General features: G+C 38.8%; 1 protein-coding gene across 10 annotated transcripts in view; it reads left to right on the top strand.

Annotated features, from left to right (window-relative positions):
• foxp1b (forkhead box P1b) overlaps positions 1 to 27,317 on the top strand; it is a 559,907-nt gene that overhangs the window by 171,154 nt on the left and 361,436 nt on the right. Inside the window, exon 1 of one of the 10 annotated variants that reach the window (XM_072280574.1) lies at positions 13,422 to 13,443. The exons of 8 other annotated variants lie outside the window; for them this stretch is intronic. The gene's annotated coding sequence lies outside the window, so the exon portion shown is untranslated. Of the gene's footprint in view, positions 1 to 13,421; positions 13,444 to 26,935; positions 26,957 to 27,317 lie in introns of those variants that run through there. One more of the 10 variants, XM_072280575.1, reaches the window with a different exon arrangement.

Raw genomic sequence — 27,317 nt, 5'->3', positions numbered from 1 at the left:
CTTCCTCCCCAGTTTAAACTTTCTGGCAGAGGATAGCAGGTTTTTTTTTATCCAGGATCTTTCTGTATTTAGCAGCATTCATTTTGCCATTAATCCTAACCTGATTTCCAGTCCCTGCTGCTGAGAAGCATCCCCATAGTGCTGCCTCAACCATACTTTACAGTAGGGATGGTGTTACTTGGCTGATGCACAGAATTAGATTTATGCCACACATACTGCTTAGTGTTGAGGCCAAAAAGTTCCACTTTAGTCTTATCCGATCACAAGACTTTCTTCCACATCTTTACAGTATCTTCTAAGTGACGCTTTGCAAAGCCTTTATGGGCAAAGATATGTTTTTTAGCTAGGGCTTCTTCCTTGCCACTCTTACATAAATACCCATTTTGTGCAAGGCCTTAGAGATTGTGGAACCATGAACTTCATCTCCATTTGCAGCCACTGACTTATGCAGCTCACTCAGATTGGCTTTTGGCATCATGGTGGCCTCTCTTACAAGTGCCATTCTTCTCCAGCGACTAAATTTAGAGGGGTTGCCTGACCTAGGCAGTGTGGCTGTGGTTTCATATTTTTTCCACTTTTTCATGATGGACTGCTCTGAGCTGCAAGTTGTTCAGTGCCTTTGAGATGATCTTGTACCATTCCCCAGATTAGTGCTTCTCTATTATCGTTCCCTGACTTGTCTTGAATGCTCTTTTATCTTCATTTTGGTTTGGTTTTTTGAAAATCTACCATACTATTGGACCTTACAGAGAGGAGGGGTGGTGTTTATTCGAATGAATTCATTGAAAACCGCAGATCCTCCAATTTCCTACATGAACAAATTGGGTGAGTTGGTAAGGTAATACTGCATATTGCACCTGAGGAAAGTTAGCATAGTGATTACAAAGGGAATGAATACTTTTTCTGCCTCACAGTTTTGGTTTTTAATTTTTAGTAAATAGCTGACAGGTTTGGAATTTTTCTTTTGATTTGACATGACGCACAATGTTTTGTAAATAAGCTCAAAAATCCTATTTCAATATATTTTAAATTTAGAAAATGAGACAGTAAAATACTTTTTCAAGGCACTGTTTTTTTATGTATGCTGTGGTTTATGTACCAGGTATTTACGAGACTTTCTTCTGCATTTACATTGTTTCCATTTGCGACAGACACTTTCTTTACTTTTTGCATCTCTCACTTTCTGAGACACCACTATTTAATTCTCTTTGATGTGCTGGAATATCTCAAGCACACATTGCAGCTCAAAGACTCTGAGTTGGTGAGCCTCCAGGTTGAGACATTTCCAACAATGAAATTTATGACAGTCTCTCATCGTCACATAGCTACTACTGTGATCTCCTGTTTTAATTTAGTAGTATTGAGACAAAGGCTATTTGTCAACAAATTTACTGAACACAGATTTACACGCAGATAGTTGCTTGCCATTTCAACTTGTTCAATATCATTACTGGAAAAAATTCAGAACTGGACTACTCTAATGAAAGGGAAAACCGGTTTGAATCATGTTTAGGTTTTGATTGTGTTTAATCAAATAAAAATCCTAATACAAAACTCCAGCTTTACACTTAAAAAGTATTTGACACAGTGCTTTATTATAATAACTGATTCTAATTCATTGAGTTCTTTTAATTACCATGTGTCATTCATGGGGGCCCATTTCTCAACCTTAGCCCACCAGTTGATAAAAGGTGTATAAGTCAGTATTTATCTTTAGTCTCCAAACTACCCTTGGAGACGCTCACATGAAGAATAATTTGTAAACATAAGTTCTATATTTCACTTTCCCACCATTTTAAAACCTTTTACCCAAGATGAAAGTAGTGATATGGACAAATTAATTTGCAGGTCCTTTCGGAAAATTAATCTATTGTTTAATTTGTGCACAGCACTGTTGGATGTACCATGACCAATTGCATTTTCTTAGCTGCAGCTGTAATTTTCAATTCCACAAGTCTCAGGTCACATTCTATGAGACATTCAAGAGTTAATGTCTCCTGAATGTTCCTTTCTTTCTCAACTTGGTTTCAAATTGGTTTCTCTCGACTTGAGTAGGTCAGCGGGGTATTCTCAGGGCACATGAGCTCATTAGATTGCATTCCACTTCAAGCAGGTTTCTGCATTTATTGACTTTACACATTACTTCTATCTCTAAATAAAAGCAAAATAAATTCTGCACTTCTTTTGTATAAGCTGGTAAAAATTCAACTCAGAAAGACTTGAACTGTTAATATTTGCGGATGATCCCTAGGCAGAAAAGTTTGAAGAGTTACTGACTTAATATCACTTTTCTATCTGTTATATTGAGAAAAAGCCAACTCTCAGGTTGACATCTTTACAAATCTTTTATTAAAATCTTTGCAAATTCTCTTATCATTTAGTATGCTAATAATGAAGTAGATCTGAAAATTATTATAAATTTTTAGATGTCTATCAAATAATTTAGATCATATTTCTGATTTTTACACCTACATCGTGATCACAAAGTCATTGGTGTGAATTTTGATCTAGAATTTGGCTTTGAGGATTAATGCACTTAATCCAGTTAATACAGTTTTTTTCCACCAAACTGTAATCTTATCATACATATAGGGTTCACACCTTTGCATCTGAAGCTTTTTTTTGTAGACTATATCCAGTAAAGTTCAAAGTAAACTTTATTATCAGAGTACTTATATGTCACCACATACAACCCTGAGATCCTTTTTCCTCCAGGCATACTCAGCACGTCTATAGAATACTAACTATAAACAGCATCAATGAAAGATCAAGGAGAGCCTAGAGACAAAGAGACTGTGCCAATGCAAATATAAATAAATAGCAATAAATAATGAGAGCATGAAATAACAAGATAAAGAATCTTCAAAGTGAGATCACTTGTTGTGAGAACATCTCAATGGATGAGTGTAGTTATCCTCTTTTGTTAAAGAGCTTGAAGGTTGAGGGGTAGCAACTGTTCTTGAGCTGAGTGGTGTGAGTCCTGAGGCACTTGTACCTCAGGAGAAGTGAGAAAAGAGCATGGCCTGGCTGGTGAGGATCTTTGATGGATGCTGCTTTCCTATGGCAGTATTTCATGTGGATGTGCTTGATGGTTATCAGTCAAGAGCTTGCTGTATGGATAACATGCTGGCTCCTATAGCTTGGGTATCAGAACACCATGGCCTGTGCAGCTTTTGGATTTTTGGAGAAGCAGTTTAAATGAGCTAAAGAAAATATTTGCAGCCCAGTGGTAGCGAGATCTAAACATGACTCCTTGATGATGATATTCTGTCAGCTTGTATATACCTGCACCTGTATATGTTTTGAATAGATTGGCATGACTAATCATTGATGTCATGATGCAATATGGAGTACTAATAGTTTGTGCTGTTTAGCATAGCAACTCAGTGTATGTGCTTCCTATTAGTTGCTGGGCAAGAGGGCTTATGGGACATTTTAAAAATAAATTTTTATTTAGTCTAGTTGACCCAGACATAGCCTATAATTTGACAATACTTCATGTTGTTATACCAACCAGTTAGAATTCTTTTGTTAAGTGCACACATGGGAGCACAGTTTCTCTAACTTTAGTACAAGGTTGCTGCGCTCATTGCTGCTGCAAATGCATTCAGCCCAGCTGAAACTTCCTGCCTGTTAATATTTTCCCTTGGGCAATTTCTCTTAAACCTATCTAATTTTTACATCAAAGATAAATTTCAATAATATACCTATCAGTACCTTTGACCTTTAGATTTTGCCCATTAGTTTTGTATATGCCTAGAATTTGGAACCAAAGTGCAGAGGTTTGCTTTGTGAGCGCATAAACTGCTATATTGGCAGCCCACTCATTGATTATAATATGCTTGGTCCTCTAACCAAAACAATCAATGGTACTTTTAGGAGAAAGATGTGGATTTGAGCTGTGAATGGCTCTGCCAGAGATATGGTGCAAACCACTGATCTCCCTGTTGCTGCAGGCTATTGTACAGGGAACCTGGTCTAAATCCTCTCTGGCACTATCACATCAATGAAGTGCTGCACTGCTTGGTGTAGAGAGGCTGCCTGGGAGGTCTGGCAATGGTAAATGCTACAGCTTTTCAGTATTGGCATGTGCCACACAGGACTGTGTCCTAGCCAGTGCGGTAAGTGTTCCATGGGTTCACAAACTGCCCAGAATCCACAGTCTCATTCTTTTGTCCTTTGTGTCATATGTGTCATTCACCATGTGGAGCAGGTGCTGTCAGTTTCCAGAAATGGCCACACTCACTGTGTTACTTGGAGATCAGCCCTGAGCACCTCACTACTGAGTTCCTGCACCATTTGTCCCTGTCAGCCAAAACAGTCCTCACAGGCAGCCTTTTCATACTGAGCTGAGTGGTGGTTCCTTGCTGGATTTGCATCAGATACCTGATACAGTAATATAGAAGATAGAAATTGTGCTGGGTTGTCAGTGCATCACTGGAAGGACAAGAGTTCATGCCACATTCCCAGCAAAGTGGCATTCTCATTAAAACTATCTGTAATGCTAAATTTCTGCTCTAATCCCATATCTTTCTTGTTCCTGGGAATCTATCCTGTGCACTAAGCAAGGTCGCAATAGTGCATTTCTTTTTAAAATATACATGCTTTCAAATACATATTGAGAAAATTAGATGAAAGAAAATATTTCCTGTATTCTTTGAAAAATTATGCTTTCTGGCAATTTTGTCGCTATGGCTGAAAAAAGAGTTAATTACGTTTAAACATTTAGTTACTAACATGATTATAAACAACTTCTGGTTGTATTAGCAGGGCCTGCATCCTCTTTAAATTGGAATATATACATTTATACTTGTGAAACATTATTCTGCATAAAATTATTTTCAAAAAATTGGGATGTAAATAGAGGAATAAAAATAATTATTTTGTGTTCATGGGAAACAACGTGACACATCTTAAGTCACAAATGTAAAAGTGCAGCTTCTAGCTGTGGGAGAAAGGATTGTAATTTTATAAAACACAGAAATTTATTTTTATTAATGCAATGATTGGAGTCCATTTATTTAATCTTTGTATGAGAATTAATTGTCAACTAACTAGGAGTAGTGTACTCTTCAATTGTTATATTAAAGGTATATATAAGAATGTGTTCACTGTTAGCTATTCAATGGAAAACAGTTTGTTGCCATAGTAATCTTCAGCCAGAGTAGTGATTTGCATTACAAACTACCCCATACCATCTTTTGTACTACTCATTCATTGCCAGTTTGGGGCTTTTAGCATCCCTGAACATCTTGAAACATGCCAACTAGTGGCCAGCGTCAGAATTAACACAACTTTCTCCTGATCGGTTTGTATGACAGATAAATCTCACATCCAACTTTTAACTGTTTGGTGTGGCAGCTGCTTTCTGTAAGTGTTTCCTGTCATGCCATTATTGCTTCAGGAACTACAAATCCAATACAATTAGATTCCTTTGGGGTGCAGCACGAACATATTGCATGGATAGTTGACAACTGGGTGTACTTCAACCAAGACTAATTTTTCATCCTTGGGACACATGTGGTACAAAGTCTATTGTAACTTGAAGATTGGTGTTAGTGTTGTATTCCAGTTGCTTTAAGAAAATCAGTCAAACTGAATGCGACACCAAATTAAATCAAGTGCTGATACTGGATCAAAACAATTTCATTTCAATCTTGTAGCATTGTTCCACTCTTTAACATGGGACAAAAAAATCCAGCATTCCCCAGTGGATTAATTGGGGTTGAACTTGTAATGCCAGGTTTGAACCCTTACTCACAGCAGCAGGTCCTTCCACTGGAGGATGGAAAATGGACATCCCTTTTGTTATGCTTTAGTATGATCTGCAAAAGAATCTCAAGGTTGTATATGGTAGTACTTACTTTGATAATAAGTGTACTTTGAACTTTGATCTTGATCTCCACTGGAAATCTGGTGACTAATAATTACCTAGTGGCATATACACTCAGTAAGTTTGCATGAATATGTATGAAACAGACATATGCACGTTACAGATATTTGTGTGTAATTTTCATTACATCCATGTATCCAATAAAGAGTAATTGCAATTTGGATACTAGCCTACCAGTAGCAGCAATAAAGACTGTTGTCAGTTGGACTTGCACATTTCCCCCTAGACAGAGTGGCAAGTTTCATCTTTGAAATCTTGCTGATTTTATGTGGTAATTGATTCAATGGCATTGGGCCTTAATATTTATTTGCCTGCCTCTAGCACAGGCAGATAATGAGTGCATATGTCAGCAACAACAGTGCAGGTGAAATTTGTCACTATATTTCTTTAAAACCATTGAGCCGCTCCTATGGAATGAAGTTTTTAAACAATTGATGTCACTGTTATGAATATTAACATGCTTGCAAGGATTCATTGGTACTATTCTGCTTCAGACTTGCAGATTCTGAGCTTGTACAAGACTTGAGCACACCAAGGCTCTGATACTGTAGAGCAATACTGGGTGTGTTCTTGGACTTAATTTTTCAAATAATATTTTCAATCAAAATGCTGGTGGTTTAAGTAGATGTTGAAGATTCTGTCGCATTATTCAAATTAGAGTATTAGATACCTGAGGTTTGCTAGTTACATTCTTCGCTAAAATAACATCAGGTGAATTGATCGCTAAGCTTTAATCTTCCTGGAATATTAGGTACATTGATAGCACAAAGCAACTAAATGTGGAAAATGTCTTGAGACATATGTGGGAAAAATAATGACGCACAAAATAAATGCATTTTAAAAGTAAACTTTCCCAGGGTTAGTTCTTGCATTCGCCTTTAGAGGAGTAAAACTCATCCAGTGTTTTGGCACAAAAGATACAGAAAGCTTCTAAATAGGACAACTAATGTTGTCTAACGGTGAGTGATTGTCTTTTCTTGTGATCACATGACCCTGTTGGACATTGACAGTGTGGAATGCTGCAAGTCCAGTTCTTTGGTTGGCGAGTGGTGGAGGACCTATGTGGCCTCAGATGTAGCAAGGACTAGGCATGAAGTTGCGATGTCACCTGTTTGCAGCCACCCAGGGAGGTGTCAGAGCGGGGTGTTCCAGAGGAGGTCTGGCATGGTGTCCATGTTGGAGTTGTTGCTGCCCCCCGCCCCCAGTGTTCACTTGGCAGAAGTCTGATTGTATTGTGTTTGACTGCAGACTGCTTCAACATTCATGGATTCAGGGGCTTAGGCTATATATATTTATTATGTGACTGTATTTATCTTATATGTGCTTGCTTGCTATCTTATATGTGCTATCTGTGTCTTGTGCTATGTATGACTGTTGGTACTGTGTTTTGCATCTTGGTCCCAGAGGACTGCTGTTTTATTTGGCTATATTCATGTATGGTTGAATTGCAGTTAAACTTCATGTTCAGATTATTCTGCTTATTACATATTAAAATGATTTCATGAGAAGAGGTAAATATTTGTGTGATACTGAAACATAAAAGTGAGGAATGGCCTGTTAATCTGCCAGCCAGGGGCCTTGACATTGTGCACTGTTTCATTGTGGAATTTCTGCTGCTGCTGCCAAATGAAAGATTCTTACAGTCAGGAAATTTTGCCTTCTTTAGAATGGTAACTTAATCAACCTCAATTTAACTGGAATGAAAGAGTTTTGGAAACCTTGGAAAGGTCAGCCTACATTTTCCAAACTGTAAAAGATTGTTTCCAAAACTTGTTAATTTAAATTTGGATCTAAAATGAATGCGCCCTATTGTGGCTATGGTGAACAGATGTTTATTTTAAATCCATACTCTGAAAGAAAAAAAATGCAAGTTACACCCAACTAAAATATCCATGTTTGCTTTGCTGTATCAAATTTCGCTGTATTGAATTCTGGAACTGCAATTATTGTTGACCACATACTAGTCAACTGTCAAATTTGTAAACTTAGGATAAGTTGTATTTTGAGGCATTGAGCGAACAAATGCTTGCAAAGGAAAATGTCTCAGTGATTAGTTGTAACAATATACTTTGTATAGAATTTGCTGTGTTTTAAATGTGACAACAATATAAGATAGTTAAATCTTTATTCTAATAATGTATAAAGGAATACATGAACAACAAAAGCTATTATTTTCAAACCAGTAAATGTTATTGTGTGGGGCTGTGGCAGATCTTGACTTCCTTGAAAAAATAAAATCCCCAACTATTTGTTAAATTTTCCTACTTTACGAGGCATATTGACAAAAAGGGGTTGATAAAATTGTGATAGCAATAATATGTTGCTGGTGCGCATTGATGGAAGATGGACGTGTGGTCTGTTTCTATTGCTTACACACAAAAAAAATGATGGAGGAACTGTGCAGGCAGGCAGCATCTATGGAAAAGAGTAAACAGTCGATGTTTCGGGCCAAGACCCTTCATCAGGAGTTATATAGATGGAAAGAACGATGAGAAGTCGGAGTAAGAATGTGGGGGGAGGGGAGGATATTATCTGTTTGCTTCCTTTTTAAATCTGGAGTTTATATAGATGGTATATGTTAGAGAATATGGTTTCAAAATACTATTTCCAAATGTTTTTGCCTTTGGAATGACCCTGACCCTCATGTTGCACATTGCACACAGAATGTTCTTGATCTCCCATCACTAAAGAATTCAGATGGAACACCTTCACCTAAATGGGTTGGGAGGACGTTGAACTTTTTTGAGCACTTGCGAGGGAGGGTTGTAGTGATAGGTGTAGTGGTTACTTGAAAACAAACTGAAATTGCTCAGAGACTGAGGACAGGTTTGACACTGTATGACGCGCTTCCAAAATAACGAATTTCTACATTGAAAAAAGTAGGTTCAATCCTTTATTATGAAACCAGCAAAGACAAATGATCTTATAATGATAAAGCTACCAAAAGGAAAAGTAACAATACTAGTGGTATAATAACATTACTAAACTGACCTAAACTAACCTAACCAAACATGAATACATAACTCTACCCATTTGCTTCTATCATGCTTCAATCCCTGTGACAAATTACCCATAATAAAAATGCAACACAAAATACAGACTGAAAATAGACACATGGCTTCTGCAATAGGTTTAAATGAGGAAAGGAGCAGATCATAGACACAGGCATGAACTTGTTGGGCAGAATGGCCTGTGTCTGTTTAGTTTATCAATAAGCAGCATGGTAGTATTGTGGTTAGTGCAGTTGCTTCACAGCACAAGTGTAAGATCCAGGTTCAGTTCCCACCAATATCTGTAAGGAGTTGTATGTTCTTCCTGTGACCATGTGGGTTTCCTCTGGATGCTCCAGTTTCCCCCCACGTCCCAAAGATGTATGAGTTGGGGTTAGTAAGTTCTGGCATGCTATATTGGTGCTGGAAGTATTGCAACACTTGCAGGCTGCCTCCAGCACATCCTTGCGCAAATGGTGTATTTTATTGTACGTTTTGATGCTTTGATGTACCTGTGACAAATAAAGCTAATCTTATCTTAATCTGTTAACACACCAGAAGACATGGACATTCCAGATGTGTCAATGAGTTTAAGCTATTTGTAACCTTCATCTGCTTACGAAATTATTAAAAAATTATATGTTGACAGCATGATTCAAATACTTCCATAAATTGTAAGAGATTCTGACACATCTGGAGACCTCCTGGTTTATAAATATCTGCAGAGGCACAAGATACTACAGATGCTAGAGTTAGATGAGGGACCTCAACCCAAAAAGTCGAACTCACAAACACGAAGAAAATGTTGGAGGAACTCAGCAGGCTGGGCAGCATCAATGGAAAAGAGGAAACAGTTGACATTTTGGGCACTGAGACCCTTCTTCAGTACTGGAGAGGAAGGGGAGAAGTCAGAGGAAGGAGGTGGGGGGAGGGGAGAAAGAAGTACAAGGTGGTAGGTGGTAGGTGAAACCAGGAGAAGGGGTGGGAATGAAGTGAAGAACTAGGAAGTTGATTTGTGAAAGACTTAAAGGGCTGGAGGAGGAGGAATCTGATAGGAGATGATAGAGGACCACGGAAGAAAGGGAAGGACGAAGAGCATCAGAGGAAGGTTATGGGGCAAGGTGAGGAGATGAGATCAAAGAGGGAAACAGGAATGGGGCAAGGTGAAGTGGGGTGGGGGTGCAGTTACCGGAAGTTTGAGAAATCGATGTTCATGCTATCAGGTTGGAGCTACCCAGATGGAATAGAAGTAGAGGAGGCCACGGACTGACATGTCGTAATGGGAATAGGAAGTAGAATTGAAGTGGTTGGCCGCCGGAAAATCTTTTTTTCTTGTGTGGTACTCAATGAAGCAGTCTTCCAATCTACATAGGGCCTTGCCAATATACAGAAGGCCATACTGGGAGCACCGGATACAGTAGGTGACCCCACCAGACTTGCAGGTGTCGCCTCACCTGAAAAGTCTTTTTGTGGCTCTGAATAGTAGTGAGAGCGGAGGTGCAGGGGCAGTTTGTGGCACTTGTTCCGCTTGCAAGGATAAGTGGGGAGGGACAAGTGGACAAGAGAGTCACATATGGAGTGGAGTGATCCCTGTGGAGGGTGGGGTTGGGGAGAGATGTGCTTGTGCTGGGATCCAGTTTGAGATGGCGGAAGTTATGGAGAATTGTGTGCTGGATGCAGAGGCCGGTGGGGTGGTAGGTGAGGACAAGAGGAACCCTATCCTTGGTGTGGTGTGAACAGGATGGGGTGAAGGCAGATTTTTGCAAAATGGAAGAGATGCAAGTGAGAGCAGCGTTGATGGTGGAGGAAGGGAAGCCCCTTTCTTTGAAGGAGGACATCTCGGTTGTTATGGAATGAAATGCCTCATCCTGAGAGCGGATGCAGTGGAGACAGAGGAACTGGGAGAAGGGAATAGCATTTTCACAAGTGACAGGGTGGGAAGAAGTATAGTCCAGATAGCTGTGAGAGTCGTGGGTTTATAAAAGATATCAATAGATAGACTGTCTCCAGGAGATGGAATTGAAAGATCGAGAAAGGAGAATTCATACAGGTGACCCTCATCTGACAACTTTATACGCATAAGACCTGACTGCTTAGAAATAACAGTGGGACTAATACTTACTGGTCATTGCTATTGATGTACAATTTCACAGTGATTTTGGACAATGTGTGTTCAAGTCCAGTAGTTTCTGTCTAATTGGTCTTGCTCCCTTAAATGCGTGCCTCACCTTGAATCTATGTTAAGTGCCATCTTCTGTCCTCTCCTATCAGATTCCTCCTTCTCCACTCTTTTATCTTTCACCAATCAACTTCTCAACTGTTTACTTCACCCCTTCCCCTCTCCTGGTTTCATCTATCACCTACCACCTTGTACTTCTTCCTCCTCTCCTCCCACCTTCTTAGTCTGACTTCTTCTCCCTTCCTTTCCAGTCCTGAAGAAGGGTCTTGACTCGAAACATCAACTGTTTACTCTTTTCAGTCTGGCCTACTGAGTTCCTTCAGTATTTTGTGTGTGTTGCTTCTTGTTGGTGCTCCCTTTCTTCTGATTTAGGACACCCATGTTCATCAGCCAGCTCTCTGCTTTCACAGTTCTACTCTGTTTCCCTTATTCTGGTGGTAGAATCGTAGACCCACAAAGAAAATTCTTGTGTAGAGTACTAAGAACAAACTCATCATAAACTTTGTGCAGTTTTTATATTAATTACCACAAGAGCTAAATTTAACAAATAGACAAAGGAATTGCAATGCAAGATTATTTAGCATCTGTTGGATCTGATGCAGGTACTGCATATTTCATGTTGCTTTCTAATGAATATGATTAACCATGTGTAGCTATTGCTACCTATGCTGTTGAGTGGCTGCACACCCCAGCAAGTGTTCAAAACTTTTAGAGGCTAGGAGCACAAAGCACAAGATAAATCTTGACTGTATGTACCATCTGAAGTTGAGGTGTATTCTGGCTGCGATTAGTGTTGAATTTCTGTTCAGTTTTTTTACTGACATCTCATATAACTACTTCAATAGTTTGGTGAATGTGGTCTTCACTGCCGTTCCTCATCACCTCTTTGTCTTCTACCATTATGCCATGTGCCTGCTTATTCCCATAGTTGTTCTATGTTACATGGGGAGAGTTAACAATTTTATCCATGAATGAGGGTAACTTGTTGTGCAGCCTGCTTGAAATCAGGAGAAAGTCAGCACTTCAACAACTTTGAAAAGTCCTGGAAAAACCCATCTATACAACAGTAGTGACTGGGAGCTGTCGCGCTCAAAGAATTTTGTGAACCACATTTGATGACTTTTATACACTGTTGTTACTGAGTGTTGTTCACTGTTAATGAAGTATTTTGGTTAGGAGTCCCTTTCTTTATATGTGCTTTATTAAACAACAATCTGGAACAGGAGTTATAGATGCTACATTGGCAACATTTAGGTATTGCTGCCAAGGAATTGACAAGGAATTGTGTGAGGGTGAGCTGCTGGAGTAACAGAGGTTATAGCCACTTGCTTTGAAAAGGATTGACTGAGTAGATGATTCTGGAAGAGGAACAATAACGCTGTACATGAAAAGATGAGGCTATACCACTGAAGATTATTACTTGTGGAGAGGTAAAAATACTACTAAGTTTATTAGCGCCATGAACAGTGGGTAAAGATTTCCCAAGAAGATATAAGAATTTTCGTGGGACATCTCAATGTAGCTCCTTCAGAATTTTTTGTGGGTACATACTCCCAAGAAACAGAAGGAATGGTGGATCAACATATCCTTAGGTTAAAGACACTAACTTAAAAAGATCACGTGATTGCCAAAGGTTATAAGACTCTGAGTAACATAGATGGTAATGACAAGATACTCTGCTGTAGTTGTTCTGGAAGCAGTCCAGTGTTGACTAACTATTTAATAAGCCATGATATTTTAAATATCACCAGATAGGACTTATTGCATGGAATGAAACCACCTCAAGAGGGCTGCTGTTGTAAAGATGGTACTTGCATTTGACTTAAAGAGCTGATATTGGTTCAGTAACTTGTAGCCAATGTGCAGCAAGGGAGGCTGACAACCTTGCTTTTTTTAAAGATTAGATTATGAGGACATGCAGTCCTGTTTTATTGGCATTTGGTAATGCATGCATTAAGAAATGATGCAATGTTCCTCCGGTGTGATATCACAGAAACACAAGACAGACCAAGACTGAAAAACTGACAAAAACCACATAAGCCCCGGCCTCCAGCAACAGGAAAAGCCGAGGATTTTGGGGCCTTCCCTCCGAAGATTCTTGATCGCACAGTAGCAGCGGCAGCGAACCGGGCATCTCAGACGTTTCTCCAGACGTTCCTCCGTGCTTCTCACATCTGTCTCCATCAAATCAGAATTGTGCACGGCCCCTATTTAACAAATACGATATCATTTCACCGGAGAGGCCGCACGCGCTGCTGTTTAAATTGTTGAAGACAACCAGAGAAGGAAGTCAGAGGAAATGACTTGCTGATCTGAAGTAGCCAGCTGAGAGATTGGTCATGTGCCCATGCTGAGTCAAGTGAGAGGTATATTGTGAAAAGGTATGCATGGAGGCAAGAAGCTGTGAAAGATTACACAAAATTAAATTTGTCATTATTAAGCTTATACTTGGAAATATAATGGAAACTATATATAAAAATTTCTATAGTAGTTAATAAAGTCCATGTTAAGTTTTCAGGTTATATCTAATGCTAAGTGCATGTGATAGATTATATTCATTGTTGTATATAATTATTGTCATATGTGAGGCTTTTGGTGGTCAGTTTATTCATTAGATTTAACAGTATCAAAAGCACATACAGTTGAATTGTTAAGTACGTTATTACCCAGATTTATGTTAATCTTCCATTTTTTGGTTATTGACTATTTATGTTTTGTAAATAATGTATATAATTTTGTATTTTAAATAGTTAATATAGTTAATTAAAACAATAGATCTTGATGCATGGTGGTTACTTTTTTGGGAAAGGCACTGTAATACCTATTGAGAGTGTATATATTTTTAAGAACCTTTTAGTACGACTTTTGATACGTTGCTGTTTCAACCACTGCTGCTACGTTAATGTAGTTTGCTATCAATAAATGATGTTTGGCTGGAAGATCAATCCTCTTACTTGCCAAATTGAACAGCAATGTAGGGAACAACCTCTGAATATTGCAGCAGCAGGCCTAAAAATATATTGTGCTCCAATCCATGTTGATAAACAAGTTCATCTGCTAAACTTGTGTAGCACACAGATTATCCTTTCTGTATACCACTTGGTGGTATTCACTGCACACTTACAAATGCCATCACCAGTTGACATCCATGTGCTATGATATTGTATGTATCCAAACCTATGTTGGATCCATAAAAAAAGCAGGCTGTAAATCTAAAAATTTCATTTATACATTTTTAAACCATCAGCTGCAAGACTTCTTTGCAATTCTTCATTCTGTGAACTTAAGGCTAATTGCATTCACAGACCTTACAGGGTAGCCCATGCCGAGCTTGTGAACTGAGTATGAGTTGGTAAAGAGAGCATCCGGAGGACCTTAGCACTGCCCTGTCATGGATCAGCCGAGCTCAGTTTGATATACCTAGGTAATTGAGGTGAAGCACGAACCAGTTGGTGGCGCTGCTAAGTAGTGTTTCAACACAGTGGACCACCATATTGTTGCCATTTTGAATTATACTTTTGGATTTGATTTAGTAAAATAATACCTTTTCTGCCCAGCTGGAAAAATACAGAGGCTTTGTCTGTACAATTATTTACAAACTTGACAGCATAGGCTGCAAGGAATGCTCTTTTTAGTTTTACTTCCATTTTCTGAACAAGTCAGGAATCTTAAAAGTACATTTTAAAAATAAATTCTGTCATAACTATTGTCTATTACCAAATACCAGAAAGTCAGCTAGTGCTAAAATATACGATATTAAACTTGGCCTAGTATCAATAGCGTGAATTTTGGATTACAAAGAACTTATTTACATTAAACATTGTTTAAGGACATCTAAAAGGTTTATTCATGCTTTAATCTGTTAAAATCTTTCTTATCAGTCTGTAAAGAAAGATTAAGCAATTGAGACTTTCCACTCTGCTTGTCAGCAATGACCAATGGAAAATTACATTGAAATAGGCGTTATCAAGGATTTCTAATAGCTCCCTTTAGCTTAATTGGTAAATGCATTGCCATTTGTATCACTGAACCACATTATTCCTACTCAGCCTTTATTTTAGGTTGTGCTGAGTTGACTGATCTAAGCTAAGGTGACAGTTTGTATCTAACAATTGGCTTCAATAGATCCGGCTGGAAAGGTTTAAGAACTCCTTTCCTTGGTTACAATGGATATCCTACATAATTTGACTTGAGATATTCATCTGATTTTAAATGTCTATATTTATCCTTGAAGCATGGCCACTTTGCGAAGTATAAGGAGGTCTTGGCAGCTCAGTATTCAAATATAATACAAACTATAAGTATACGAACTTAAGACTTTGGAGCAAAATTAGGCCATTTGGTCTATTGAGCCTGCTCTAAGATTCGATCATGACTGATTTATTACGCCCTCTCAACTCCATTCTCCTGCCTTTTCCCTTTAATCTTTCGCGCTTTTGCTAATCAAAATTATATCAACTTCTGGTTTAAATATTCCCAATGACTTGGCCTCCACAGTAAGCATTTCACAGATTCACCACTCTCTGAAGAAATTCCTCCTCGTGCTTGTTTTAAAGGGATGTTATTTTATTCTGAGACTGTACCCTCTCATCTTGGACTCTTCCCCTACTGATATCTTCCTCTCCATTTCCACTCTATCATTGATGGATTTCCAATTAGATTCCACACACCGCCCCCCCCCCACACACACACACACACTCTTCTAAACTTCAGCAAGTACGGACCCAGAGCCATCAAATGCACCTCATACATTAATCCTTTCATCCCCGAATAAAACTTTGTAAATTTCTTCTGGACCCTCTCCAATGCCAGCACATCCTTCCTTAGCTATGGGGCCCAAAACTATTCACAATACTCCAAGTATGATCTGACCAACACCTTCTAGAGCCTCAGCATTGCATCTTGCCCCCACAAAACGAATGCTGACTTTGCATTTGCCCACCTTACTACCATCTCAACCTGCAAGTTCACCTTTTGGAAATCCTGCACTGGGACTCCCAAGTCTCTTTGCACCTCCAATTAGTGGATTTTCCTCCCGCTAAAAAATATCTGAATCAAAATCAGAATCGGGTTTATTAACACCGGCGTGTGTCGTGAAATTCGTTAACTTAGCATGTCCGTGCTTTTTTCCTCCTACCAAAGTAGGTGACCATACACTTCTCTACACTGTATTCCATCTGCCGCTCCTTTGCCCATTATTTAGAGATACAGTATGGAACAGGGTTCTTCTGGCCCAATGAGCCACTTCACCCAGCTATTTAACACTAGGCTAATTACAGGACAATTTATAATGACCAATTGACTTACTTACTGGTATATGTTTAGACTGTGTGAGGAAAGCAGACCCTCTAGAGGAAACCCACACTGTCACAGGGAGAACATACAAACTCCTTGCAGCCCACGCAGAACTGAATTCCGAACTTCGACATCCTGAGTGGTGATAACATTGAGCTAACTGCAATGCTGGTGTGGTGGCCCTGCTGAATTCCTTCTGCAGACTCCCTGCTTTCTTAACACAACTTGCCACTGGTCACCATCAACCAACTAGAAAAGGCACCCTTTATTCCCACTCTTTACCTTCTGTCAGTTCGCCAATCTTCTATCCAAGCCAGTATCTTTCCTGATGCACCATGGGCTCCAATCTTGCTTAGCAGCCTCATGTGTGGAAGCTTGTCAAAGGCATTCTGAAAATCCAAGTCAACAACAAACACCTAACTCTCCTTTGTCTATACTGTCTGTACTTCCTCAAGAACTCCAACAGATTTGTCAGGTAAGATTTTCCCTTAAGGAAACCTTGGTGGTTTTGGCCTATTTTATCGGGTGCTTCCAAGTAGCTCCTCCTAAATATTGGTCACTAAATTCTTACCAATCACTGAAGTCAGGCTAACTGGCCTGTAATTTCTTGTCTTTTGCCTCCCTTGCTTCATAGAGAATGGAGTGACATTTACGATTTTCCAGTCTTCTGGAACCATTCCAGAATATTGTGATTCTTGAAGGATCACTACTAATGTCTCCTCAATTTCTTCATCTACTTCTTTCAGAACCCTGAGGTGTCGTCCGTGTGGTCCAAGTGACTTATCTGTCTTCAGACCTTTCTTGCTGTTGGGCTGTATTCATGTATGGTGGATGATAGTTGAACTTGAACTTTCAGCTTCCCAAGCAAATAACAACTACACTCACTTCTGCCCCCTGATTCTCTCAAATTTCTGGCATGTTGTTGGTGTCTTCCACAGGGAAGACTGGCGCAAAATACTTAGTTTACCTGCTATTTCTTTGTTCCCCATTACTACCTCTCCAATGTCAGTTTCCAGTGGTCCGATGTCCACTCTAGCCTCTCTTTTACTCATTGTATATCTGTAAAAACTTTTGGTATCCTGTTTTATATCACTGTCTATCTTAACTTCATATTTTATCTTTTCTTGTTGGTTTTTTAGTTGCTTTCTGTTGCTTTTTTAAGATGCTGGAGTCAATTATAAAAGATGAAATTCCAACACATCTGGATAGTAGTAACAGGATCGGTCCAAGTCAGCATGGATTTACGAAGGGGAAATCGTGCTTGACTAAACTTCTGGAATTTTTTGAGGATGTAACTATGAAAATGGACAAGGGAGAGCCAGTGGATGTAGTGTACCTGGACTCTCAGAAAGCCTTTGATAAAGTCCCACATAGGAGATTAGTGGGCAAAATTAGGGCACATGGTATTGGGGGCAGAGTACTGACATGGATTGAAAATTGGCTGGCTGACAGAAAACAAAGAGTAGCGATTAATGGGTCCCTTTCGGAATGGCAGGCGGTGACCAGTGGGGTACTGCAGGGTTCAGTGCTGTGAACGCAGCTGTTTACAATATATATTAATGATTTAGATGGGGGAATTAAAAGTAACATTAGCAAATTTGCCGATGACACAAAGCTGGGTGGCAATGTGAAATGTGAGGAGGATGTTATGAGAATGCAGGGTGACTTGGACAGGCTGGTTGAGTGGGCAGATGCGTGGCAGATGCAGTTTAATGTGGATAAATGTGAGGTTATCCACTTTGGTGGTAAGAACAGGAAGGCAGATTATTATCTAAATGGAGTCAAGTTAGGAAAAGGGGAAGTGCAACGAGATCTAGGTGTTCTTGTACATCAGTCACTGAAAGCAAGCATACAAGTACAGCAGTCTGTGAAGAAAGCTAATGGCATGCTGGCCTTCATAACAAGGGGAATTGAGTACAAGAGCAAAGAGGTCCTTCTGCAGCTGTACAGGGCCCTTGTGAGACCACAGCTGGAGTACTGTGTGCAGTTTTGGTCTCTAATTTTGAGGAAGGACATTCTTGCTATTGAGGGTGTTGTAGCGTGGATGAAATAACCAGAGAGACAGAGTCACTGGTAGATACAAAGCAGCTTCTTTATTCGACACAACAAGGTATAGCAGGCATCTTACGCACGGAGACGCTTTCGCAGAAAGGTCTGCTAGCTAAAATGTGGGCTCGATATTTATATGCTAAACACAAAGGCAATCGCTACTTAAAAAGTTACAGACAATGCTTCCTTTTGAAGTTACATACAAACATCACACCTTCGGATTTCATCCTTTCCTTCTGACGCCAACATGTCTGTGTTGGTATCCACAGCCTTAGTTCAATCCACAATACATTTATTTGGCATTTTATGTGCTAACATAGAAGACAATTAATATTTATAATGTATAGATAAGACTGTCTTCCAAACTACAGCATCAGGCACCAGAAGCATCTGGTATTTACACCTTTTAGGAAGCCCATTGTGGTGGACTCAATCCACAGTCCTTTGTCAAACAGTTAAAATAGAAGTCTCAAACAACAGGAATTCTGCAGATGCTGGAAATTCAAGCAACACACATAAAAGTTGCTGGTGAACGCAGCAGGCCAGGCAGCATCTGGTACAGTCGACGTTTCAGGCCGAGACCCTTCGTCAGGACTTAATAATAGAAGTCTGGTGGCCAAAGTCATTTAAGTGTAAACAAATCATCTACCCAAAAAGAAATCCACTCTAACAGAGGGAGTGCAGCGTAGGTTCACAAGGTTAATTTCCAGGATGGCAGGACTGTCATATGTCGAAAGATTGGAGCGACTGGGCTTGTATACTCTGGAATTTAGAAGGCTGAGAGGGGATCTTATTGAAACATATAAGATTATGAAGGGATTGGACACGCTGGAGGCAGGAAGCATGTTCCCGCTGATGAGTGAATCCAGAACCAGAGGCCACAGTTTAAGAATAAGGGGTAGGCCGTTTAGAACGGAGTTGAGGAAAAACGTTTTCACCCAGAGAGTGGTGGATGTATGGAATGCTCTGCCCCAGAAGGCTGTGGAGGCCAAGTCTCTGGATGCTTTCAAGAAAGAGATGGATAGAGCTCTTAAAAATAGCGGAATCAAAGGTTATGGGGATAAGGCAGGAACTGGATACTGATTGTGGATGATCAGCCATGATCACAGTGAGTGGTGGTGCTGGCTCGAAGGGCCAAATGGCCTACTCCTGCACCTATTGTCTATTGTCTAAATGCTTTTAGTTAATGCTTCCCTGAAAAAGAAAGGGAATAGAAAAAAGGAAAAGGGCAACTTGATGGGGAAATGTATGCAAGAAATTAATAATTTTGATAATAACGTTAAAAGATGAACTTGTGATTTGTGTTACAAATCTCTAAATATTTCTGTATAAATCTTTAATTAATCATTTTAATTTCACTGTCATGCTTTATGGCATCGTTTCAGTGTACTTGAACTGTGTAATACACATGAGGCAGATAGTTAAACTTTAAGTAGTTTTCTTGATTACTTAGCATTTCACGATTGTGGATCTAATGAAGAAATATCCTGAATCATTCAGTTGAAGCAGATAAATCCTTCCCGAAATGCTTACCAGGCATTAAAAGAATGGGGATGAATATTCCCCTAAACTACCAGGTGGGCTATCTTTCCTAGTGGTTTACCAGCCTGATTTTGTCCCATTGGTGGTGCAGATGAAAATTAGTTTCCCCTTCCCCCCACCCCCACTGCTTTCCCCTGTCTTTTCCCCTCCTATTTTGTCTCCCCCCTTCTCCTCAGTTCCCTTTCATTTTGCTCCCCACTCATCTTTTTCAGTCTTCAGTTTGCTCCTTTCTCTTGAACCTTCCTCTTCCCCCCCCCCCCCCAATTTACCCCACCACTCCCTCCTCTCCACCATCAGAACATAAGCATCTCAGTTCTCTGTTTGGATAGCTGAACCTGCTGTGCCATTTATTGAGTCTCAGCGGATCTGAGAACTCTTGCACCCACATAGATAATGAGATAAGTTTGTTCATATATGGCATGTCATATGACATGGGCGATGATGGACTTTCCATGACCACAATTGTTCTTGACAAATTTATTTACTGATGTGGTTTGCTGTTATCTTCTGGGTAGTGTCTTTATAAGATGAGTGATCCCAGTCATTATCAATACCCTTCAGAGATTGTCTGCTTAGCATCAGTGGTCACAAATCCAGGACTTGTGATAAGCACCAGCTGCCCATACAACCATTCACCACCTACCCCCATGGCTTCACGTGACCTTGATCAGGGGAATAAGCAGGTGCTACACCCTCCCCAAGGGTAACCTGCAGGCTACTGAAGGGAAGGAGCGCCTTACACTTCTTTTGGAGGAGACGTATCTCTACCCTGCCACCCAGAATGCGATAAGCACCGTTTCATTTAAAGGTCATTTATCACTAATGTCTTACTTTCAATGAAGGAGTCATGAAAATAATTTTCCAAATTTATTATCATTTGTCTGGGGACAATATTAAAAGATTATGGCTATGATCAGCAATTGGAAAATTACTCAGATAGCATTGAATGAAATACCTTGCTTAATGCGTTGCATGACAGTGGTCATTAGCTGTAGATGTTAAAATGTTTTACATCTATATCTGTGTTAAAGAATAGGTTGCAACCTGCATTAGTATGTGCTGTTATTCAACAAATTTCATGTCAACAATTTAAGTAAAATTAATTCTTGTTTCTTATAGTGAATAACAAAATGTGTACCTAAGTAATGCTGCCTTTGGTTAGATTTACACTTAGAAGTTTTTACATTTTATATCTGACTAACTGTTGAAAGTGTGAACTTATTGTGTCATAATAAGGAAAACTGGAGCATCTGGGACCTGACCGAATAGTGGAAGGTAGAGTCTGTCTCTTAACCTATCAGATTATTGGTTTGGGGAAGTCACTGTAAAGGAACCGTAAACATCATTGGGTGAACTCATTGCTCACTTGAGAAAAGGAATGTAACATAGGAACAAAGATTAAGAAAGATGAAAAACAGAAGGAAAATATTTAAGAAAAACAATTAATTTTCTAATAACAGAAACCCAGAGAAATGAAATGTCATATTTGTGGTAGTTAATTCTCAAAGCACAAAGATAACAGAGTGCATTTCTTACATTGTTAGAGTACTTAAACTGAAATAAAAATAATGCTACTGTTACTGCACCTATAGTACATGACTACTGCACAATGCAGAAATGTACCATTCAGAATTGAGCTAGACAGGGACTGCCATTTTCTCAAAGTGCAACTTTTGGATATTTGGGCTATCCTTCAGATTAGTCTGTCACTTGCACTTGCTATGCTGTAAAAAAAACAATGAGACCTGTTAGCCCCACCATTACCTTGACAGAGGTATTTAAGCAGGCGAGCACACATCGGAAACCTTATAGAATCGAAAGCAAAAAATTTATCTATCTGTAATATTAATTCTGTTTTTCCCTGATGTGTCTGACCTGCTGGACCTTTCTTGCATTCTCCTTTTATTTTTGTTATGTCACTAGCTCTGACATGCATTTCATAGCATCAGTATGTCTCCCCCTCCCCCAGTGAACTGTTTAACAAGATGACATTATAAACATTGGGATTGCCTGGGCAGCCCCCAGTTCTGATGCAGGGTTTCAACCCAAAGTGACAACTCTTTCTTTCCTCTCACCAATGTTGCATGACCTGCTGAATGCCTCCAGCAGATTACATGTTGCTCCAATTCCACCATGTGCAATCTCTTGTGTCCCTATGATCTCATCCTTCTAGAGATATCCTATTTGCCCTATTTACCCATCCTCTTTCCTCTCTATAATTTTTCTTGTTTTTCAAGTTCTGATTAAGCAGTGTTAACTCTGTTCTCTGCCCACAGTTGCTGCCTTACCTTTATAAAGAGTGTTCTCATGTTCTCATTTCATTCTTAAAAATAGATTGGTTTCTTGCTGAAATTTAGCATGTGTACTCTTTCCACCAGCACATCGTTCTTTCCTGCAAGTTATTGTTCAGTGATTGCCTAATAGGAAGACTGGATAACAAGAATTATCTGTATATATCTGATCTCCAATGTAGAAAATTGAAGATCTTGAAAATTTCTTAGCAGGTTGGCTACCTATGTCAATGGGAAATATAATTCTGGCTCAAATATATAGGTCTGTTACTTTATTACTTATAGGTTTATTGGCAGTCTGCAGATGCATTGTATCTGAATTAGATATTTTCTGACATTTGCCACATGTAAGCAAGGGTGGAATAAAGATGATGTGTATGAACTGATAGTATTAAAATAAGGTAGGTTATTAAGATTATTAAGTTCCAGGAAAATTTTCTTTGGTAGTAGTAATACAATAATTGGTTGTAGTCTTGTTTTCAATGGAATGTTTTCTGGTTATACATGATTGCAACAAAAAGGAGGGGAAAAAGCAATGTAATTTGTATAGTTTAAATACATTTAAATAATAATCTTTCAGAATGTTAATTGTCTGCTAATAGCTATATTATTTGCATAAACTGAATGAAACAAAGCTTTGTGCACTCAAGTCTTTTCATTGTTGCCAGGCCTCTTCAATTCTTGGCAAAACTACTTGCATATCAACTGATTAGGTAATAGGGCACCATCTGAGCAGCAGCATTTTACTTCCGGCTCTTACTGTGTGAAATTTATTGATTGACGTATGAGCCCTCTGAAGGCATCATACACCTGAACAATATTCAAGATTCTCCATACAAGCCTTTATTAACACTAGTTTAATTGATGGAAGAGGGTGGGGGTGGGAGTTACAGAGATATAAAAATTAAGTTTCCCTGTACATTAAGCTTTGTAATTGCGTTTGCTGGAATATGACTATCCTGCAATTAAAGTATCTCACCTACAAGCTTTTTTTTATTTATTTAGTTTAATTAACACTTTTATTTTCTGAAGGTAGAATTGAGGGAGCCTGTTTTGGTTCACAGTCTTTCAGAGCAATGATAATATGTTCACATAATTTTGGCATTTTCCTTTAATCTGTTGAAGTTGTCTTCGACTAAATCATCTTGCAGTAATGATGTCACAAATGAGTGCAATACTTCCCTGTGACAGAACACATCATTGACCACTGCAGTGCGACACTAGAACGCTTGTGAAAATGGCAAGAAATGCCTGAAGCTCTTGCAAAGATCATAAACATTTTAACTGTAGCACTCTATACTCTACTTATATTATATAACTTATGTAATGATATAAGATAGTAGGCCAACTTAAAGTTAGTAACCTAATCCTAGAGTTCAGATGACCTCTATATCTTCACTGTCATGGTTCATAATATCACCTGAACCCCTTGATTAGGTTATAGTCTTGTAATGCGCTGTGAAATATCCATTATTCTTGAGGCTTGCTGCTTATCAGATTTTGCACTGTTTCACTGTTAAAAAATTTGAAACTTGTCAAGATCTCATCATCTTTCATTGATGAGCTGCTTCAGCATTTGACATGATTTTGCCGTTGACTTTACCACTGACACTTTCAGCAGCACTAGCTGAAGTTTTAAAGCCAACATTTTAGAGGCGATGTGGAGCAGGCATGTTTGAAGTGCTTTGCAATTAGACTTCTGTAAAATATTCATTTAACCAACGGGAACAGGTTTGAAATGTTTCAGCACTCATGCATTGTGTGTAATTGAGGGGATCAGCACCTTGCGTGGAAAAAAAATCAGCTGCTTTTGATCGTGATGTCTGTTTGCTTGCTCTATTTGCATTTAAAAGGAACATTTGTTGTAAAACAATTGAGGCAAAGAAATGGTTTACTGCATTTACTAATGTTGTAGATATAAAAAGTAGCATTGTATTCCTTGGTATGCATTTAACAAACTGAACCCTTCTGCAAATATTTATTTTGGTTACACTGACAAAAGAATATTGTTTACAATTTTTCTAAAATGTAGCTGTTGTTATTAGCTTAGCTCAGAGTCTGAATAGGGCAGATAAGCTATTTCTATGAAAGTTCTGTGAACCTAATAGTTGGTATTTTGTAACCCATATTTTCTCCCATGTATTCAACTTTCTTTTCCCTCTGAAGAGCCCAGTAGAATATCCTTTGTTAAAGCAGTGTTGCCAGATAGTAACCAGACTTGTATACCAACACACCAGCATTTCTTTTGTATATGTGAGGCAGAGTTCAGGCAGACAGTTTGCTGATGTGAAGTGTGTACCTGTATGAGTGCATCTGTAGGGGAGAGATATACATTGTGCATGTAGTATCTTTCTCAGTATCAGCAGTGGTTCTGTTTAAGGTTGTGTTATATCTCAATCAGAAGAATATGGGTTCAAGTCCAGCGCTGAAGATTTCAGTATGGAAAGTTAAAAGCTGATGATTCTACTGGGCTCTTCCAAGTTAAAATAAAGTGGAAGAAATCTATACATTTTGGAATCAAGTACATACGTCCCATCAGGTGGATGTAAAAGATTCCACAGCATTATTTTAGAGAAGAATGTAGGAATTATTGAATCAGTCATACAGCATGGAAGCAGGTTCTCTTGTGCTGTGGCTAATATTCATTGCTTAGTCACCGTCAGAAAGAAGGGATTTCTGTTGATCAGTACATTGCTCTTTGTGGGAGTTCACTGTATCCAAACCCCTGCCATGTTTCTTAAATCATAACAGTGACTTCTTTTCAAGAATTTCATTGACTCTAAAATATTTGGCACATCGTGAAGTTGTGAAATACACCATACAAATACAAGTCTGTGTTGATCTTTATAGTAGCACACATTCATGTTGTTCTTACTGTGATAAGGGAACAAAACAGTTAATTAAATGTGTAAGCTTTGAGCTGCTCTTCTGGCCCCTCCTTCCATTTTTCATCACGAGCCTCACATATTTGTGATCCGTCACATTTTTCACTGTTTATCTTTGAATATGAGTGCCCACAACTTTCTCAAAAATGTAATGGAAGGCTTTATTGTTGTGTCTACATAGATACGTGAAATAGGTGGGGAGAATGTATGAGGAAATTTACTATAGACTGAAGGCACATGGGACCAGGCCAAATTTGGCTGATACTTCTTACCATGAAGTGACAGTTGCTGGATGTAGCTGTCAGAGCAAGAGGTTTGAGTTAAAACATTTCTTGCATTTGTTATATAAAGTACGGGATAAGGGAATTGCCAGGAGCATGGAAATTCCACCACCTGCAGATTTCCTCTTGTGTCACACATCATCCAGAATTGGAATTGCTATTGGTCCTCTGTTGGATTTTCTCGATCTGGCTCACTACCAAGCTCCTCAGGGCGGTTACACATGGACCACAAATATTGGCCCTGACAAGAATCCTGGGCTTTTGTGATAAATCATAGATTTTCTTAATGTCAATGTCTATATTTCCATAAATTTACCAAACTTTTTAAAGATTGTTTACCTTAGCTGTGATGTGGTCTGAATGCACTTATGATAGCTTACAGCTGATGTTATCCTGTAGCTGGTGTGACAAATTTATCAGACAATTTCTCATTTTTTCCATTCTTAATTTCTTTTTAACCAACAACAAAACTTCAGTGTTACCTCATGTACACGTGATTTGTAGCATTTAGGTTTTGAGTGGGAGGGGGCTGTTTTGTGGTAGATGGTGGTAAAATGTCTGTGTGACATTTGCTGCAGCTGCCCACCATTGAAAGTCAATTTTTTTTCGCTCTAAAGCTTTTATATGGACAAACCAATTCTGCTAAAATGACTCCATCTGTGGTTGAATCCTTGCACTATTTTTGACTTTTCACTATTAGAGATGGCTTTAGGATTTAATCATCTGTTGCACAGCAGTGAATTATATGAAACAAATCAGCAACTCGGAATCCATCTGTTGTTATTATTTTCCACTGATAATTGGCTTCAACAATGGAAAGCCTGTATACGCTTGCCTTTGAAATAGTACACTGTTTATTTTTGAGAGCTCCTTCTCTTTCCCTGATTCTAGCAAGTACGGCTCACATGAAAATGACATCTTTGACTCCTTACATCAGTAAGTGTCAGTCAGTATCCAGAGCTTTGCAGCTGATTTTCTTCAGGGGCTGTGCTTCTGTTTTGTTTGTTTCAGTTTAGGCTTTTCAAGCAGGCTGCTCCAGACTGCTTGGATACACTGGCTGGAATGTAGCATTCACATGCCTCTTAGCTGGTATGAATTGTTTTTTTTTAAAAAGATAAAATTTAAGGACACATAAAAATGAAGGGTGTTAGGATAAGAGCAAAGAAAATGATGGCAGAATGTCAGACAAGGAAATAAACACTTAACTGCCCTGGGAAATAATTTACATTAAGGATATTGACAAACATGTCATTGGCTTTTCACCTCAAAGCAGGGCAGGTAGATGGCTCAGTGAGCAGCTGACTGGATCCAGTTGCTTATTTGCTCACTGTTTGTGTTTATGCAAAGGGACCTCTTCCTGAATATTTAATCTAGAGCAAGGCAGTGGCTTTTGTTGTGTTTAGATCACATAACTTCAGCCTTTCAATATACTACAGTCTATTGGAGTTCATGTTGAATATTGAAGAAGTTAGTTTTTAAAAATTCTTACCTTTTTTTTAGTCCCTGGAGATTACAGGATAATCCAAGCCTTTTTAGCTTCATAGTTAATGGGTAAGTGGAGTTACAGCCACATTTTTAGTGCATGTTTTGTTTGGAGGAAACGGAAAAAAATCATAAGCTTACAACTGCTAACAGATTGCAGTTTTTGAAATGTAATTGAGTTGTTCTCTGAAGTGTATGATTTTAGGAATGGAGAGTATAGTGTGTGCTTGCGTGCAGGTGGGTTCTAGGAATACTTCAATGCATATGTCCAATGTAGTAAGTGTTATATTCATATCTATTAAAACATTCATAGATAAACTAAACTGATTCATGACTTTTCCATTGTATGGTATTGTTTTTATCATTTGCACTGAGGAGTTTTGACTCTGTATCATTCTTTATATAGACCCTTTGTGCCCTCTGTTTGAAA

This window comes from Mobula birostris, chromosome 16, assembly GCF_030028105.1.
Source record: "Mobula birostris isolate sMobBir1 chromosome 16, sMobBir1.hap1, whole genome shotgun sequence".
Taxonomy (NCBI): Eukaryota; Metazoa; Chordata; class Chondrichthyes; order Myliobatiformes; family Myliobatidae; genus Mobula; species Mobula birostris.
Note: the sequence above shows the minus strand (reverse complement) of the source record. Positions and strands in the feature narration are given on the sequence as shown.